The following is an 18,104-nucleotide window of genomic DNA, read 5'->3' as shown; positions in this document are numbered from 1 at the left end:
GCTAACAAACACACCCTATCACAAAGCCCCAATGTTATAAAAAAATATGACAAAATAATACAGCAATCTTCTTCTTCGTCTTATTCCCCATTACTGAGGGTTGTGACCCTTGTCGAAGCAATGAATCTTGTCCAGTTATACCTTGACTGCGCTGCAAGTAGCGCTCTAACCACCGAAGTGCCTGCTTGATCGGTCCATCGTATGGGTTCTTCCTCTTCCTTTCTTCCCTCCAGGCTACCGATCGCAACCAGTCGTTCTAGGTTATCCTCATTGCCACGCGTAACGTTTCCAAAGAACTGAAGAATCCGTCGTGTACGGACATTGCCCTGAGTCAAGCCATACAAGTACCAATCATTTATATACAAAAAATATCTGGAAACGAACCCATGATACAAGTTTCACTGTAAAGCGTACAACGAACTATTCCACGCTAAAAATAAACCAGCAATCGCCCGGTAGTAGTTAAAATGTTTATTTTGAGACCGCTATCAAAAAACATAATGTTAAAAGTAAAATATATACGATTGTATTTTTAATAAATAGTAAAAACGATAAACGTAAAGTAAATGGGGATTTTACAAGACATTTAAGCTCGAGAAACGTCGGTATTTTGGTATTTTTATACCCGAATGTTTTGTACGCGGAAACACACCGTAAAAAAGTCACTATGGCTGACTCAGCAGTTATTAAAATGAGTTCATAATAAATTTTATGGACAAACAAGTCGTTCATTAAATAACAATCTTAGAATTCAAGATTTATGAGTTAGAAATTGTGTATAAATCAACTTTTTGACTATGTCACCATAGTACAAGTACAAGTTGGACCATTTCAATGGGTGATAAATTTCAAGGCGTGTTCTTAGATTCTGATATCTCTCACGAGACTCGCAAATCTACCACTTTATGCTGTTCATCGATTGATAAATGAATTTGTAGTATTTTTATTTTTATATATTTTTTACATAAATTCTATAAATATTTATTCATCATATTCAAAATATTTTTTGCAGAGACCCACCAAGCCACCTTGTGTATCTTGTCGGTGGAGTTCTTTTTACATATTTTTTTTTTGTTTTCATCCATTTTAACCTAATATACACACAAAAAGAGAGGAAAATAAATAATAAAAACTTTTTTACAATTGTCATAGGATTAACTCTTGATCATTTACCCATTCCTTTATTTTGCCTTTGTTCCATATTTTATTTTGACATCTAACCTCCGTCGGCAACAAATCAAAAATGTTTGGAAGTATCTAAGTTTATTTTTGTAGTAGTACATAATCAAAATAATAAATAAAAGTCTACAAAATGATCAAATACTTCGACCGAAATAAGATTTAACGCAGTAGCAAAAATATTTATTACTCTAGATTTAAGTTTTATACTGACATTTCTCGGTGGAACTGCATTTAATATAATAAAGTAACAAGTTTCAAGTTTTTTGTACATAAATTTTATTTTGTTCGCCTCCGTAGTGTAATGGTCAGCACGCTCGGCTACCGTTCTGGAGGACCCGGGTTCGATTCCCAGGGTGGGTAAAATAAATATGAGTGATTTTTTCACTGTAATATTTATTCAATATTTACCTGGACTGGTAAATGAAGCGGAGGGCTGATCGCCTTTTCTTCATGTGTAAACGATCAAGATAACACTGCGTTTATTTGACGCAGTGTCCTATGCACCATTGGGGTACGGATAAGGGTTTTATTATTATTTTATTTTATTTTATTTGACCAGCGATCGGGGTTTGTCGTAACCGACATGATCAGACTGCTGATGTCGGTTACGACGAAACCCAGTTGTTGGTCAAATAAAATTCAGTTGAAAAAAACATATTATTTTTTTTTTTGTTATAATAATTATTATTAATTTAAAATCTTTAAATTCACTCCACTACTTTGTAAACCGCACTGATTACAATTTCCCGAAAGAGTAGAATGTGATCTTAGCCTGCCTATAAATCAATGCATATTACGCATCCTTATAAATCTGTGCATTCTAGAAGAATTAGATGGCAGACGCATTACGCTTCGATCAGCTGTAAGGACTGTCATTAGTAGTTATTTTACTAGCTTACAATCAGCGCACGAAATTCGACGAGCTTGTCTTTGTTGTTACGAGTGTGATGGCATATGATGCTCTTCAACCTGCAGTACAAAAAAATATGACCGTGATATGTAGAAATAAGAAAATGAAAATATTTGGCTGCAAAATCGTTTCAAAAACTTTATTTTCTACATAAATTAATCAAACATTTTATTTTACATATCGCTCACTCCTTTCAAGAACGTCATAAATAAAAAAAACTTGATTTTTCAGGAGAACGTTTTTAAAGTTTAAAAATATAACACAATGTATTAAAAATAAATATCAAGCCACTTATTGAACTTTTTACTGTACAACACATCTTTTTAGGTAAAACCTGAAGGTTTTTCCTCCATTTACTATATTTAAAAAAATAAGTAAACAATACATTTCCTTCAAAATGAAAAAACAACATTTTCTGACGGGGTAAAACAACATCTTTCAGCGGGTAAATATTGAGTTGAAAATATGCCTCTTTTGCTGGGATGTACATTTTCTGGGCATTCTGAAAACATGCACAACTGAAAATTGTCGATTTTTTATTTGTGACGTTCTTGAAAGGAGTGAGTGATATATATATATATATATATATATATATATATATATATATATATATATATATATATATATATATATATATATATATATATATATATATATATATATATATATATATATATATATATATATATATATATATATATATATATATATATATATATATATATATATATATATTTATTTTTTTAAAGTTGATATTTCACGAAAAAGGCGCTTTATAAATTATTACAAATAAAAAAATTCTTAGTGCGCATGAAAATAAAAATTGTTTGTTGACAAATTTTAAATGTTAAAATAACTTTGTATTGAGGGTTTTTCTACAGTTTAAATGTCGACCGTTAATTAGTGATTTAAATTTATTTTAGCGCGGCTAACTGCTAATAAAGTTATACGATCGTTTTATATTTAATTATTAGCAGTTTGTTATGAGAAAGTAAAGCGTAAAAGTGTTTAATGTTTATCTTTATTGGTGGGATTAACGAGGGCCTGAAAACTGAAATACAGTATCGAACAGATTAATTGAAACAAAACTTTTTTTTCGTATTTTCAACACCCTCTAAAAAATGTTTTGGGGGTGTTCCTCGTATTATGGACCAGTGATGCTTCTTTCAGTGGCTGAGATGATGAATAGCGAGAAGTATCACCCATTTCTACTGGAAAAGATACTACCAGAGATTCAAAAACGAAGGTCAAATGGTAATGGAATATTTCAGCAGGATTCAACCCCCTGAAAAAAAATCTAAAAAAATTATGAAATTTTCCACACAAAAACAATGAACTGTGTTGGACTGGTCAAGAATTTTGTTAGACATAAACCTAATTGAAAATCTATCGACAACTTGTAAGAATCGGCTCTCCGAAATTGATTGTGGAAAAGCTCATTTTGTCCATATTTCGAGACGAAAATATGGCATCCACGTGCCAAAACTTTATATAATAGATGCCAAGTAGGGTAAAATCTTTGATTGAGCCCAAATGAGATTATATTTAATATTAATTGGTGATATAACTAATAAACAAAACTTTTTACGAAAATGGAACAAAAATGTTTTGTTTCAATTAATCTGTTCGACACTGTATTTCCGCCCGGGTATTGAAAGTAAATACTTTGAAATGTAAACTTTCCCGGACACAATTAATAAAATTGAAATTAGGGTAAACAGTTACAGAAACTAATCACCGACACTGCCAACAACTGGCCTGTTTTATTTCGTACCGGTATGAGGATTATATTGTATTTCCCAGGCGTAGATTCCAAACGGAATATAACGCGGTTCACAGTGTCATCTAGATAAACAAATAATTGATAAATACAAATACAGTAAACCCTTCTATAACGTTGAGATAGGTACCGCGAGGGAGGGGAGGTTAATGTGTTAACATTGTATTTCAAATTGAAATCACCCACTAGTCATTTCCGCTAGTTAAAATATAATTTAAAAAATAAACTCCTTATAAACTTCCCTTAGATACAGGGGTACCTATGTCGACTTTATAGGGAGCTGTATTAATTTGCCTACTTAGTAAATACCACTATTCCCTAAAATAAACTGTGACACGTGTTTTGATGCATTCCGCATCATTTTCAATACGGTGTTTGAAAATGATACGGAATGCATCGAAACACGTATCACAATAAATTTTAAGAAAAAGTGGTATTTCTTCTTCACTTAAAACCCATATCCGCACCCGATGGTGCATAGGGCACTGCATCATATAAACGCAGCGCTATCTAAATCGTTAACACACGAAGGAAAGGTGATCCGTCATCTTCGTAGTGTAATGGTCAGCACGCTCGGCTACCGTACCGGCTCGGTCCCGGGTTCGATTCCCAGCGGGGGGTCAAATAAATATAAGTAGTTATTTCACTCTAATATTTATTCAGTATTTAAAATAAATATTTCTCACTCTCCACAAATAAATTCAAGGAATTATTTAAAGATTTCACTTAAATAAAAAATGTAAGTTTTTTTTTAAATAAACCTGTAAATGAATGTGACTTACCTTAAATATCAATAAGTCGAAGTAGTAAACTCAGCGAAATTATATCGATAAATTATATGTTTTCACCACATCTCGGATTCTAGTAACCACAAAATGAATATTGTCTTTTCACCACCACACACAAGTAGCACTACGAACTACCACTAACTCTATATGTATAGCTAGAGCCTCGAGCCTCACACGAGATCATCCATTCATAACAAAGTCATTATAAAATAAAAACAACCCTGGATCGAATTCCTGAAACACCCCATTATTGTACAATATTGTGAAATATAATGAAGATCTCAAATATTTGAGATAAAAGATCAAGTAAAACAAAGAAACCATATAAAACAACAATTTATTCGAAATTCTTTAAATAAAAAAAATTTGCTACGATGTCATCGCTTTTTTTTAAACTTTAAGACTTAAAACGATTAAGTAAATAAGTTTAAGAATGCTCAAGATGTGAGAGCATGTTTTAACGAAATGCACGCTGAATCCTGAAAGAAATACTGAAACTTTTCAGTTTGATTCTAAGAACCTGATTGTCTCACTGAAAAAACAGGATATGAGCAATTTTGATCCTGAAAGTGCATTAAAATGTTACTCAGAATGCATTTGAGTCTTTTTGTTTAAAAACAAGGAAAATATCCTGTTTTTTTGTCGTAATAATTTGTTTAATTGGTTAATTTAGCTTAATTTTTGGGTGGGTGTTTTTAATGAGTGTTTGAAAGGCTGTCTCGTGCGAGCCTGGGCTGCAAGGGATGAGGACTCACCTGTGTCGAGTGTCCCGCGCGACTGCGGCCCGGACATAGGTTGGGAAGGGCGGCTGTGCCGGGGTGGGCGGGGTGGGTGGGGTGGGTGGGGTGGGCGGAGTGAGGGGGGCGCTATCGATCATCAGGCGCAGAGCAAATCTCTAGCCGGGGAGTAAAACCGAATGGTGGTACGCAAATAAGATGAAAGATAATCAGAAATTAAAAAAAATATATATTTATATGTATATATATATATATATATATATATATATATATATATATATATATATATATATATATATATATATATATATATATATATATATATATATATATATATATATATATATATATATATATATATATATATATATATATATATATATATATATATATATATATATATATATATATATATATATATATATATATATATATATATATATATATATATATATATATATATATATATATATATATATATATATATATATATATATATATATATATATATATATAGAAAGTTAGACTAGTATGTCATTTACTGTACTTACTGAATACAAATATTGAAGCATACACAGTGTTGTATGCTTCAATATTTGTTCAATGTAGTTACAAACAATATTACAATTAAATTCATTAGATACACATATTTCCTTATAAAACTCTTATAGGTACTATAATACTTTAATTGTTTAAAATATTATATTACCAGTGGTAATCGGTCCTTAACCCTTTGTTGTCACACAATATTCCGGTTGAGATCATGTATCGGAGCACGCTCGGTTTACTTGGTCCGCCACCTTGTCAAAATATTTGAACCTCACGAAGAGAAAAAATATTGATAAAAGATGGAAAGATGAAAAAAAATAGTGTAAAAATTAGTACGAAGTAATAATTTTTACAACTAGTACAAAGTGACTGCCGAATCATTTCATTAATAATGTATTTTGTATATTAAAAGCATTGTTAACTTTGTGGTTTGGTAATATAACACTCTCCTTGTCATTCATCGTTAACTTTATGTAATACTACTTTGATAAACACTTGTTCGTTACTACCTTTATTTTTTCAATTTTTTTAAATGAATTGATGATGGAATGATTATTCCGAAACCGGTAGTCACGAATAAGTGTTTATAAAAGTGGTATAACACAAAGTGAACGATCAATGATAAGAAGAGTGTTTCATTAAGAATCATTTAATTTCCGAATAATTTTAATAATTAGGGTATTTAGGTCACGTAGTTTTAAAAAAAATGTTGTAGCTTCGGCACACCAGTTGAAAGTACACCCTGTCTAGCTGGGTCCTCCGCGCGCATGCGTCTCCTCCTGGGGCCATCTCTCCATGGTAACCAGCATCCCTCCCCGCGGCCCCAGCATCCCCCACACCCTCCCCACACCCACACCCTCCCCACACGGCGGCACCCCCCACACGGCGACACCCCCCACACCGCGGGTATACACAGAGACCACATTGTACGTAGCCCTGCGAGCGCTGATGGCCAGGACATACATATACAATTATGTGGACATACCGTATATCGTCGTACACATGATGCATTTTAAATGAGAAGGATTCACATTCTGTCTGGAACATTTATACTAAGTTTCTCGAGTTTAGGGTCTGAGAAAAATGAAATTACAGCATTTTGAGTGTGTCCAAATACTTGTTCACAAATTCGTTTTTTTTTCATTCAGGTGTTATTTTAACTTTTTTTGACATCTCAATATAAATATATGGATGAGAAAATGTAAGATGAAATTGATAGAAAAATATTCAGATTAATTTTTTTCTGGCATTTCACGGTGGAATCGGTTTTTATTTACTACATAAAACAACTGTTTGGTTTTGTACATTTTTATTTTATTTTTCCAATGAACGGGTTTTGTCTTTACCAGCCTTATGACCAAACTCTAATAAAATAGTAATTTCGAAAATTAAAGACTTAAAGATAATATACCAGAGATAATTATAAAAAAACTGGATGTTTTTTTTTTGACCTGACCATTTTCAAGTATTTAAAATACGAGTACTTGATCAGTCACACAGGTTTTCCTCAGTCTTTCTCAGATTTTTTATCCAACTGCAATCGCCAACATTTCTAGCTGCTAAGACAATTTGACATTAAAATCCAAAGCTGAAGGAAATATCAACCGAGATTATTAAAACATTTATGCCCAGACCAGATCCATAACTGAACTCAAATTATTTATATCGCTCACTCCTTTCAACAACGTCAGATATCAAAAATCGTCAATTTTCAGTTGTGCATGTTTTCGGAATGCCCAAAAAATGTACTATATCCCAGCAAAAGCGGCATATTTTAACTTAATATTTACTCGCTACAGGGCAGAAAGTTTTGGTTTTGCATTTTGAAGAAGAGGTTTTATTTAAGATTTTTTTTAAATAAACTAAATATTTTTCAAATGGAGAAAAAACCTTCAGGTTTTACCTAAAAAGATCTGTTGGACAGTAAAAAGTTCAATAAGTGGCTTGATATTTTTTTAATACATTTTATTATATTCTTAAACTCTAAAAACGATCTCCTGAAAAAACAAGTTTTTTTTATATATGACGTTGTTAAAAGGAGTGAGCGATATATCAATATTTTTTTTCACATAAAAATGAATTAAAATGTCAAATATCCGTTTCAGACTACTTTTTTATTAGATCCAAGACTTCCATATTCTTTCATTTACGGCAAGAAATCTAAAATAAGAGAATTTAATGTGTGTAAAATATGTATTAGTAAATAACAGTTGTGTAAGAATATAAATAAACTTTTTTTGCCACGGTTTAATAAATTCCCTTCAAGTCTTCATCCGTCTCTATTAAATTTTGTCCTCCATCTGGGGACATTTGGAAATAAGTAAGACAAGTGTTTCGTTAAATAGCTGCAATGAACGACTAGTTCACTAGACTGTATACCCTTACAAAATTATAAAAAAAAATATTTTTTATGATTTTTTGTTAGAATGAAGAGATAATTTTCTCTGTATATAATCCAAAATAGTAAAAAAGCACCTGGGGCTCGTCTATACAAAAAAACCCGCAATATCTGGTACCGGTTGGAAATTGTTTTTTGAAAAATGGTCAAATATACTCTCCCTACTTCCATAAACGTATCCTTCCCTCGCCTTATAATGGTTTCGGTGAAAACAAATGTGTTCTTTTGATCTCTTATATAATTTGTAAGGGTGATCCTGATGTCGATGCAGACAATGGAGTCCTGGTACCAGCCGTATGTAAGGAAGTGAAGTATGGAGTTGGAAAAAGAACGATGTATATTTACAATTGCAGTCGAAACCACACCGCTCGGTTGAATGGTGAAATAACGAAAAAATGCAAGGCACTATCGACAAAATTAATAAATAGTGATGGTTCAGACACGTGGAACGTATACATTTTTATGTTTTGAATATTGAAAGCATTAACTTTGTGGATCATATTGATATATTATTTTGAGAAATAAAAAGACTTTGTTTTTTGATCCACTCACATTTTTATTAACAACCAACTAGTTATAGTCATAGTCGTAAATTAAACCCTGAAGAGGGCAACAGGCTGTTGCCGAAACTAGTTGTTTGTTAATAAAAATGTCAGTGGATCAAAAATCAAAGGCTCCTTAATTTTCAAAATAATATATAAATTTTTACATCAATGAAGCGAATGTATTTGTAAGTAGGAGCAGAGAAAGTCCGAAGAAAGCATGATCAAGAACTTTAAATACTTAGGCGTGGACAGATCAAGTGTATGTAGCAGCAGTTAGAAACAGGGAGATGATCCTTAGAAAAAAAAACATTTTCGTTACTGAATTATTCCAATTTTCTTTTCTTTATAATTACTTGCTAATTACTTGCTTCAGCCATCTTCTTGTGTCCAGTATTGAACCTCCCTCTTGGACTTGCACCGTTGTCTGTTGGAGGCGACTCTCTTCCAGTGGAGGCCCGCCACGTTTTCAACGTCATCGGACCATCTTGTCTGAGGCCTACCCACGCCTCTGCGTCCTGTTCTAGGCCTCCAGTCAAGCACCCTTTTAGACCATCTATCCTCAGACATACGTGCCACATGACCTTCCCAGTTCCACTTTAGTTCCGCGATTCTTTGAGCCTTGGTCTTTTCCCTTATCCGAACATTCGTTTTTCGGTCCCTAAGAGAATTTTCTTCTTCTAACCCTTATCCGCACCCGATGGTGCATAGGGCACTGCATCATATTGGGCATATTGATCGTTACTTACACGAAGGCAAGGTGTTCACTCCTGCGCTTTAGGGACCACTCCAGGGTAATATGGAATAAATATTATATTTTAGTATAAAATCACTAATATTTACTTTCACCCCCCTCCTGGGAATCGAACCCGGGACCTCTAGTTAGGTAGACGAGCGTGCTGACCATTACACAACTAAGGGCGGAAAGAAATTTTAATCTTTATAATTTTATTGCAGTAAAGTGTCATAAGTGGGTAGTATTTTACAAAAAATGACAATATTTGAATTATCCAAAATTATAGTTATAATTTACCAACGCGAATATTTCTTTAAAATAGGAATTAGTAGCAACAAGTAGGGCACTCGGGCAGTGATAGGATCATAATTTTCCAGAACCGGTTCGCCTTTTACTACCCCTACCCCCTCCCCCCTATAAAAAATTGTTTTTATATTTATTCATTTATTTGTTTTTTATTCTGCACATAGACAGAACATTCACATAACAATTGAGAATGCTCCAAATGCTGATGCCTATATCTTTCAAGATATTCTTTTTACTAAGTGCAATAACTTAACTGAATTTTCCACAATTTTTTTTTTTCTTTCCAATATTTTCTTCTCTTTGCGAGGTACAAATATTTTGACAAGGTGGCGGACCAAGTAAACCGAGCGTTCTCCGATGCATGATCTCAATCGGAATATTGTGTGACAACAAAGGATTAAGGACCGGTTCGGCGAACTCTAAAAATTTTAGGTACTGGTTCTAGCGAACCGGTGCGAACCGGCTGGATCCCGCCACTTCACTCAGGGCTGCATACGTACGAGCTTGTATAGTTTACCACTACGATTACCTTGTGTTTTTTGTATTTTTTTGTAGTAATTTCATTATTACTCGACTAGCGCCCTGACGCATTCTATGAATAATAATTTGAAATATTACACACGAGACTCGGGTGAAATAAAGCACAATATTTATCCGTACATTAGTAACACAAGCTTTATGTAACTGTGTACATAATACGTACGTATATACGGGCAAATTATACATTTTCCGTTTCACGTGGCTCGAATTACAACGGCGCTTTCCTCTTGTACAGCTACCTCCATTTGGTTTACAACCCTCAAAAATGCTATCCAAAAGTAATTTGTCCCAACGGATGGAAGCTTTTTATTTTTTTTATTTTTTTTTTTTCTTAAGTTAGCTTATATTAAAACTAATATAAACTATTATATACATTTACATCATCTTTATATATTTACATTTCCTTACAGTAACTTAGACATTTATTTTTAAATTCTTTCAGACACTTTTCATTCTTCATACATTCAGGCATCTCATCATACATTTTTAAACCCTTATACATCAAGCAATTTTGCGACTCAGCTCTTTTCAATAATGGTAGTCTTATTTTATCCTTTTGTCTAGTAGCATATTCATGACAATTTTTGTTTAAGACAACTTTATCCTTAAAATACTTTAAGGATATTTGAATTACTATTCGGTCTGCTTGGCATAACAATATGATCATGAGCACGCAATTATCTATATTTCACATCAGTACTTATCGTTGATGCACGATTTCAATAGATCAGGCGATTTTTAAAATGTTATTACCTACTCAGAATCGCACATAGATAAAGAGCGCGCTTAAAGATTTTGAAATAAGAAAGGAATGCAAAGCATCGATAAGCATTATAGATTATTTTTATAATTTAATTAATTTTCTAGATATTTATACTTACTCAATCTTAAAATAAGTTACGATGTTCTCTTCGATTAAGAGACTATTACATTTTGGTACTGTAAAGTCATTTTGGTATCTCGAAGATGAACTTTTCTTTGGATTCATGTATTTTCACCCTTAAATAGTTGACTTAAATAACATCCTCCATCAATTTATTAATTTTATCACGAAACATCAAGTAAAACACAATTTGTAATAACAAGATATAAGGTTGAAAAATGCATATTCAAATTGTCACTTTTTATTTAAAAATTGCAGACAATACGATATTTGTACACACTTTTTTTTTAGTAATCATTAAAATTATTACGAGGGGATGATTATATAGATGTGTTGTTTGATAATATCCTTCCAAGAACGGTTCGTGGGTATACAATAAACAAGTTCGACAAGAAAAAAACATGACATTCCGGTCAGGTGTGGTGAAATAGATGGTTTGGACATGTGGAACGAATGAGTGAGGAAAGAACGGTAAAATTAATTTATGAAGCGAATATTGTTGGAAAAGGAGCAGAGGGAGACCGAGAAAAAATGGCATGATCAGGTATGCCAAATACTTGAAAGTGATCAGGTCAGGAGTCGGAATAATCGCCGGGTATGTATGAGGAAATGCATGAATAAGGAGGAGGCGAAGAATGTTTGCAAAGACAGAGTAGTACGGCGTTTTATTCTCTCTGCCTACCCTGCGGAGAAGCGTCGTGATGGTTAGTTAGTTTTGAAGAGTTTTATTTTTTCAATTAGTACTTTGTGGTAATTATATTCGTGATATTTATTAGGTAATTTTTAAAAATTTAGTACTTAGAATGATATTATGAATACGCTTTGTTGGGTCAGTTTGACATTATTTATGAACAATTCACCTTTACTAAGATAAAAAAAAGTAAAATAAAAAAGTAATGAAAAATACGTTGTGGTCTCCACTCTTAAAGTCTCTTTAAGAGTGAAGAAGAAGCACCTTCCTCCGCCTCCGTAGTGCAATGGTCAGCACGCTCGGTTACCGTTCTGGAGGTCCCGGGTTAGATTCCCAGGGGGGGGAGGTCAAATAAATATGGGTGATTTTTCACTCTAATATTTATTCACCCTTCACATTAATATTTATTACCCTGGAGTTGTACCTGTTAACGATCAAGATAGCACTGCGTTTATATGATGCAGTGCCCTATGCACCATCGGGTGCGGATAAGGGTTTGAAGAATGAAGAAGAATGTATGTGGAATTGCAAAAATGAGGCGAAGCATGTTTCAAATACAGATTGTTGTGGCTTTCTATCTTCTTTGCTTAGTCTTCTCGTTCTCTAATCGCATTAATAATTCAAATTCAAGAAATAGTTTCTGACATGTGATCAAAAACAATTGGAATAATAGCATAAAAGATATGGAAAAAATTACTTATTTTTAGCTGTTTTTGTCAAATTTTCCAGATTATGCTTAGATCTGCGATAAGATACATTTGGGTTTTCTACCCTTAGTGACTATTGTAGCAAAAAGGCAGGTAAACTACCCTTTAAATGTACATTAGGGTGCGAGAGTGTTCCGAAGCATGTAACCATGTAGTCCAGTCATGCAATACCACAATACAAAACAGTAATGGATACTATTAGCTGCGACAGAAACGTACTCACATTTTTGAAGGAACGTTTTTATAGGGTGTTTTTTAGAGGTATACAAATTCAAATTTCCCGCATTAAATTGATGCTAGCACCTGCTGTTTGTCAGTTGCGCCATCTTGTTGAAACCACAGCTCTGTCACATCAATGCTATTCAACTGAGGTACGAATAAGTCAGTAATCATGGTTCTGAAGCGCTTTCCATTGACCATAACATTCTGGCCGGCATCGTCTTTAAAAAAATATGAGCGTCTTTAAAAAAAAATTATATTTGTATATATATATACATATATGTATATATATAAATATATATATATATATATATACACATATATATATATATATATATATATATATATATATATATATATATATATATATATATATATATATATATATATATACACACAGTGAAACCTCTATCTATCGTTCCTCGAATAATCGTTTTCCCGGATGTTTCGTTTAATTCTTCTATCCCGAGTTCATTTCATACAAGATAGATCGTATCAATCGTTTCTATCTACCATTTTACCGCATTCATCGTTGCACATTTGACATATTTTGTCTGTTTTATTTTTTTACATTCTTCTCAATTTTGTAACAATCGATGACAATATTTCAACGTGTGGGATAGAAACTATAAAAATACTTGTGTGACTTAAGGTTGACAGATACAGCAGAGGTCGATATTGATGAAGAGGAGTCGCTGCCTGTACTTTTATTTTCAGAAGCGTGCACACTTTTTTTTTAAATTATAAGCTTTCTACTACGCACATTCAATAACTGATGCCAAAAAAAATATGTTTGCAATATACTGTTGATTTACGGAAATCAAACAGTCAAAAAACAAATGTCCATCAAATATTATTTACAAGCAAGAAACTTAAATATTTTTTTTGGTTTTGTTAAATAAATACTTTTTTTGCATCTAAACTTTGTATTCTGCTTAGAATCTAACCTAACCATTGTAATGCAGATTGGGAGGACGGTATCTTTACTCGATTGTATCTTCTTGTGTATTGACTTCTTAACCCCGCATTCATTGTTTTCCCATATTCATGGTTTATTATTATTATATATATTTACGTATACATATACATAAACAATTATTAATTTTTACAATTTATGATTGAAGAAATCGAATTTATCGTGTACAAAATATTTTATCTCCTCTGTTTGCATTCCTTTATCTTATCGTCTTAATATTTTTAGATATGTTCACATAATTCATTGGAATCGATAGTAAAATATGTATTTATGCTCTAAACTAAATAATAAATAATACCAGTCATGGAATTGCGAATATTCGAATATTTTTCATGTAGTACATACATGATACTTAAAGTTAAAAATTTTGAGGGATATTTTTTATATTATCTTACCACAACGTTAGCAATGCTAATATACATAATATAAAGAAATGAGTTCAATGTTGTCTACCTTCGAAAAGGCATTTACTATATGACTGATTTTAAAATTTTCTGGTACTTACTATAGGATAGTGATACTTTTTATATGATTACTTCCTCCATATTTTCAATCATTCAAAAAACTTCAGTTTGACACTTGCTTTTGTTAAGGCCCAGCATTTGTCGCAACTTAATTTTCTCTAAATCCAGGTAACATTTTACGTTATTGTTTTTATTTCTTAAAACACCGTTTTTACATTGAAAAAATGAGTTTTGAAAAAAAAAAATTGTAATAATTATGTGGTTTTGATAAGAAAATAATTATTGAATGATAAGCAATTAAAAAAACATGTAAAAATATTTCTTCCATAAATGTATATTCTAAAAATTGTAAAAGAAAAACACTTATTTTTTACCACTTGAGTTTATTTTATTATGACGACTAGTTTCGGAAGCCATGCTCAGGTCTAAGTATAGACTGTAGCTAGACCTGAAAATGGAAGCATGGCTTCCGAAACTAGTCGTCATAATAAAATAAACTGAAGTGGTATAAAACAAGTGTTTTTCTTTTACAATTTGATCATGTCTTACCACAAAGTGAATGCCGAAACAATAAATTAAATATATTCTGAAAACAACAAAATATTCAATATATATCCTTTAAAAAATCGGGCGTGAGCAGACAAGTGACCTCTCCGGTGGTCTTCGGTGGAATGAATGCGACTTAACGAATGCTGGGCCTTAACAGAATTTCAGAAAACCAAAATAAAATTCTTGCTTTGTTAAAAACTTTTTAGACTCCCTAGTATGTATATATAATCCATATAGAGGTATATATGTATATGCATAATACTCGTACAACATTGTATTGTGTTTGACAATATAAACAAGACGGTACAATGGGAGATAGGAGCTACATTCCCGTGTATTCGGAACAAGATAATATTAAATTGAGAGAGTAAACGACAGATGAAATGGGATATGTACAAAATAGTTTGTACGCGATTTCCAATTTATTTTCTCCCTCCTACTACAGAATAAATTCAATATTGATTTACCAAGTTCTGCTTTCTACCAAATCAATTTCACCGGAATGTTTTTATTTAAATAAGAAATTCTAGAAGGTCTAGACGATTCGATAGGGAAGATGGAGTACAGTAAACGAAGATTGAAAACAGACAGAATAAGAAATAATACAAGTGAGGTTTGTTTGGTTAAATTTGTTCAGCGTAAATTCACAGAATTTAATAAAATGATTATTAAAAATGATATCGCTGGTTTGTACAGGTTTTTCACTGGAATCAATCAAATCAAACTGGATGTTTTACAAACCAAATTGGAGGTTTAACAAATCGAATAGGATGTTTTACAAACCAAATTGGAGGTTTAACAAATCAAATTGGATGTTTTACAAACCAAATTGGAGGTTTAAAAAATCAAATTGGATGTTTTACAAACCGAATTGGAGGTTTAACAAATCAAATTGGATGTTTTACAAACCAAATTGGAGGTTTAACAAATCAAATCGGATGTTTCACAAACCAAATTGGAGGTTTAACAAATCGAATTGGATGTTTTACAAACTAAATTGGAGGTTTAACAAATCAAATTGGACGTTTTACAAACCAAATTGGAGGTTTAACAAATCGCATTGGATGTTTTACAAACTAAATTGGAGGTTTGACAAATCAAATTGGATGTTTTACAAACCAAATTGGAGGTTTAACAAATCAAATTTGAGTATTTACAAACCAAATTGGAGGTTTTACAAAACAAGTTGGACGTTATATTGTATTTTATAAAAAAATATCAATTCATTTATTGAACTTTTTACTGTGCAACAGATCTTTTTAGGTAAAACCTGAATGTTTTTTCTCCATTTGAAAAATATTTAGTATTAAAAAAAAATTATTAAATTATTACTTTTTCTTCAAAATGCAAAAACAACACTTTCTGCCTTGTAGCGAGTAAATATTAAGTTAAAAATATGCCACTTTTGCTGGGATATAGTACATTTTCTGGGCATTCCAAAAACATGCACAACTGAAAATTGGCGATTTTTTTTTATATATGACGTTGTTGAAAGGAATGAGCGATTTGTGTAACATTCACCATTCCCAAAATAAGCAACCTTTTCTTTTTACTTTCCTGTAAACTGGTATCTCTTTTATGGGGCTATATTAAGAAGGGCTATTTTACGTGTTGGCCATTTTGATGAGGATATTTTGACGGGCGCCCTTTTCTTCTGACGGGTCACGCTTCAAACAGTTCACTCAGTATCGCGTGTTCGCTGTTTACTAACGATTTTTCATAACGCTTGCCCGAAAAGTGTACCGTTTGCTACTTTTCCATTCCCCTCCATGGTGTAATGGTCAGCATGCTCGGCTACCGTTGTAGAGGTCCGGGGTTTGATTCCCAGAGGGGGATCAATCAAATAAATATATGTGTTTTTTTCACTCTAATATTTATTCAATATCACCCTGGACTGGTGTAGCTGAGGCTGAGGGCTGATTACTTTTCCTTCATGTGTAACATCATGATAACACTGCTTGTGATGATGCAGTGCCATATGCACCATTGTAGTGCGAATAAGGGTTTACAAAATAATGTAATATATATTTAAAATTGCACATACCATAGTGAAAAGTGAAAACATTGTCGTTATTATCGTTGATTCGACAGTCACATTTTGGTAATATGTATCCATTTTTAATTGAAATTTCACTTTGTTATTACCAGTATTTCTATGATAGCATGTGTTTCGATGTATTCCGCATCATTTTAACGGTGTTTGAAATTGATGCAGAATGCATCCAAATACATGTCAAAACAGATTTTAAGAAATAGTGGTATTTGTGAAGGAAAACTTAAATAAAAAAATGTAAATTTATATACGGTTTAAATAATTTAAATATATTTTGAATGAGTTAACTTAACATCACTTATTATTTGAACAACCTCGACTCTTCGAAACCCGGTACTTCTTCGTTTTTCTTACATAAATATACGGTTTTCAAATGAAAAAAGTTATTGAAGGTAAGGAGATGAAAAAAGGTTTTTTTTTTAAATATACATATATTAAAAAAAATACTAATTTACATTCTAAAATTAAAAAATGTGCGTGGAGACACGTGTGGTCCCTCACGCAGCCGGTGTCTTGCTGAATTGTATGTTTGCGAGTACCCGCTTAAGAATTCCACTATGTATGATAATATACGAATATTAATATTATTTGTACAATTCATACGGCCAAAAATTATCTATTTATAAAATCGACAATAACAAAAAACATCGAATGTGGCATTTTCGTGGGATAAATCCGAATTATTCATGCGTGTATGTACCTATTCGGTTTGAAATCATGACGTCACGGGATCTGATGACGTCAGCGGCAGGGGGGGAAATTACTTCCCCAGCATGTATAGTCTGACCTATATCAGTATGTCACCATATTGGGGGTAGGTATTAAATTCGGAAAATTATCCATGCATTATTTATGAGCATAATAATACATAAAATAAAATATAAGGTTTCTCAGACTAAAATAAGAAAATAGGGGTAGTTTTAAGATATCGTTTTTATATTAAAATAATAAGTTTAAAAAAAAAACAATATATGGTTTTGAAAAGAAAAAAGTTATTGTTTAAAAAGAATGATACAAATATTTTTTTAAACATATATTCTTAAAAGAAGACGCAATCCCACCGTTAAAAGAATATGTCCACCCCCGTAGTGTAA

General features: G+C 32.2%; 1 protein-coding gene across 6 annotated transcripts in view; it reads right to left on the bottom strand.

The window, feature by feature from the left end:
• GluClalpha (glycine receptor alpha 1) overlaps positions 1 to 5,435 on the bottom strand; it is a 54,320-nt gene extending 48,885 nt beyond the window's left edge. For 3 of the 6 annotated variants that reach the window (XM_088263609.1, XM_088263614.1, XM_088263613.1), the window contains exon 1: positions 5,416 to 5,435. The gene's annotated coding sequence lies outside the window, so the exon portion shown is untranslated. Of the gene's footprint in view, positions 1 to 4,654; positions 4,918 to 5,415 lie in introns of those variants that run through there. The other 3 variants (XM_088263612.1, XM_088263607.1, XM_088263606.1) reach the window with 3 other exon arrangements.
• Between the last annotated feature and the right edge of the window lie 12,669 nt (positions 5,436 to 18,104).

This window comes from Brachycentrus maculatus, unplaced genomic scaffold, assembly GCF_059751285.1.
Source record: "Brachycentrus maculatus isolate JH-2025_06_01 unplaced genomic scaffold, ASM5975128v1 h1tg000201l, whole genome shotgun sequence".
NCBI lineage: Eukaryota > Metazoa > Arthropoda > Insecta > Trichoptera > Brachycentridae > Brachycentrus > Brachycentrus maculatus.
This window is presented reverse-complemented; position numbering and strand designations above follow the sequence as displayed.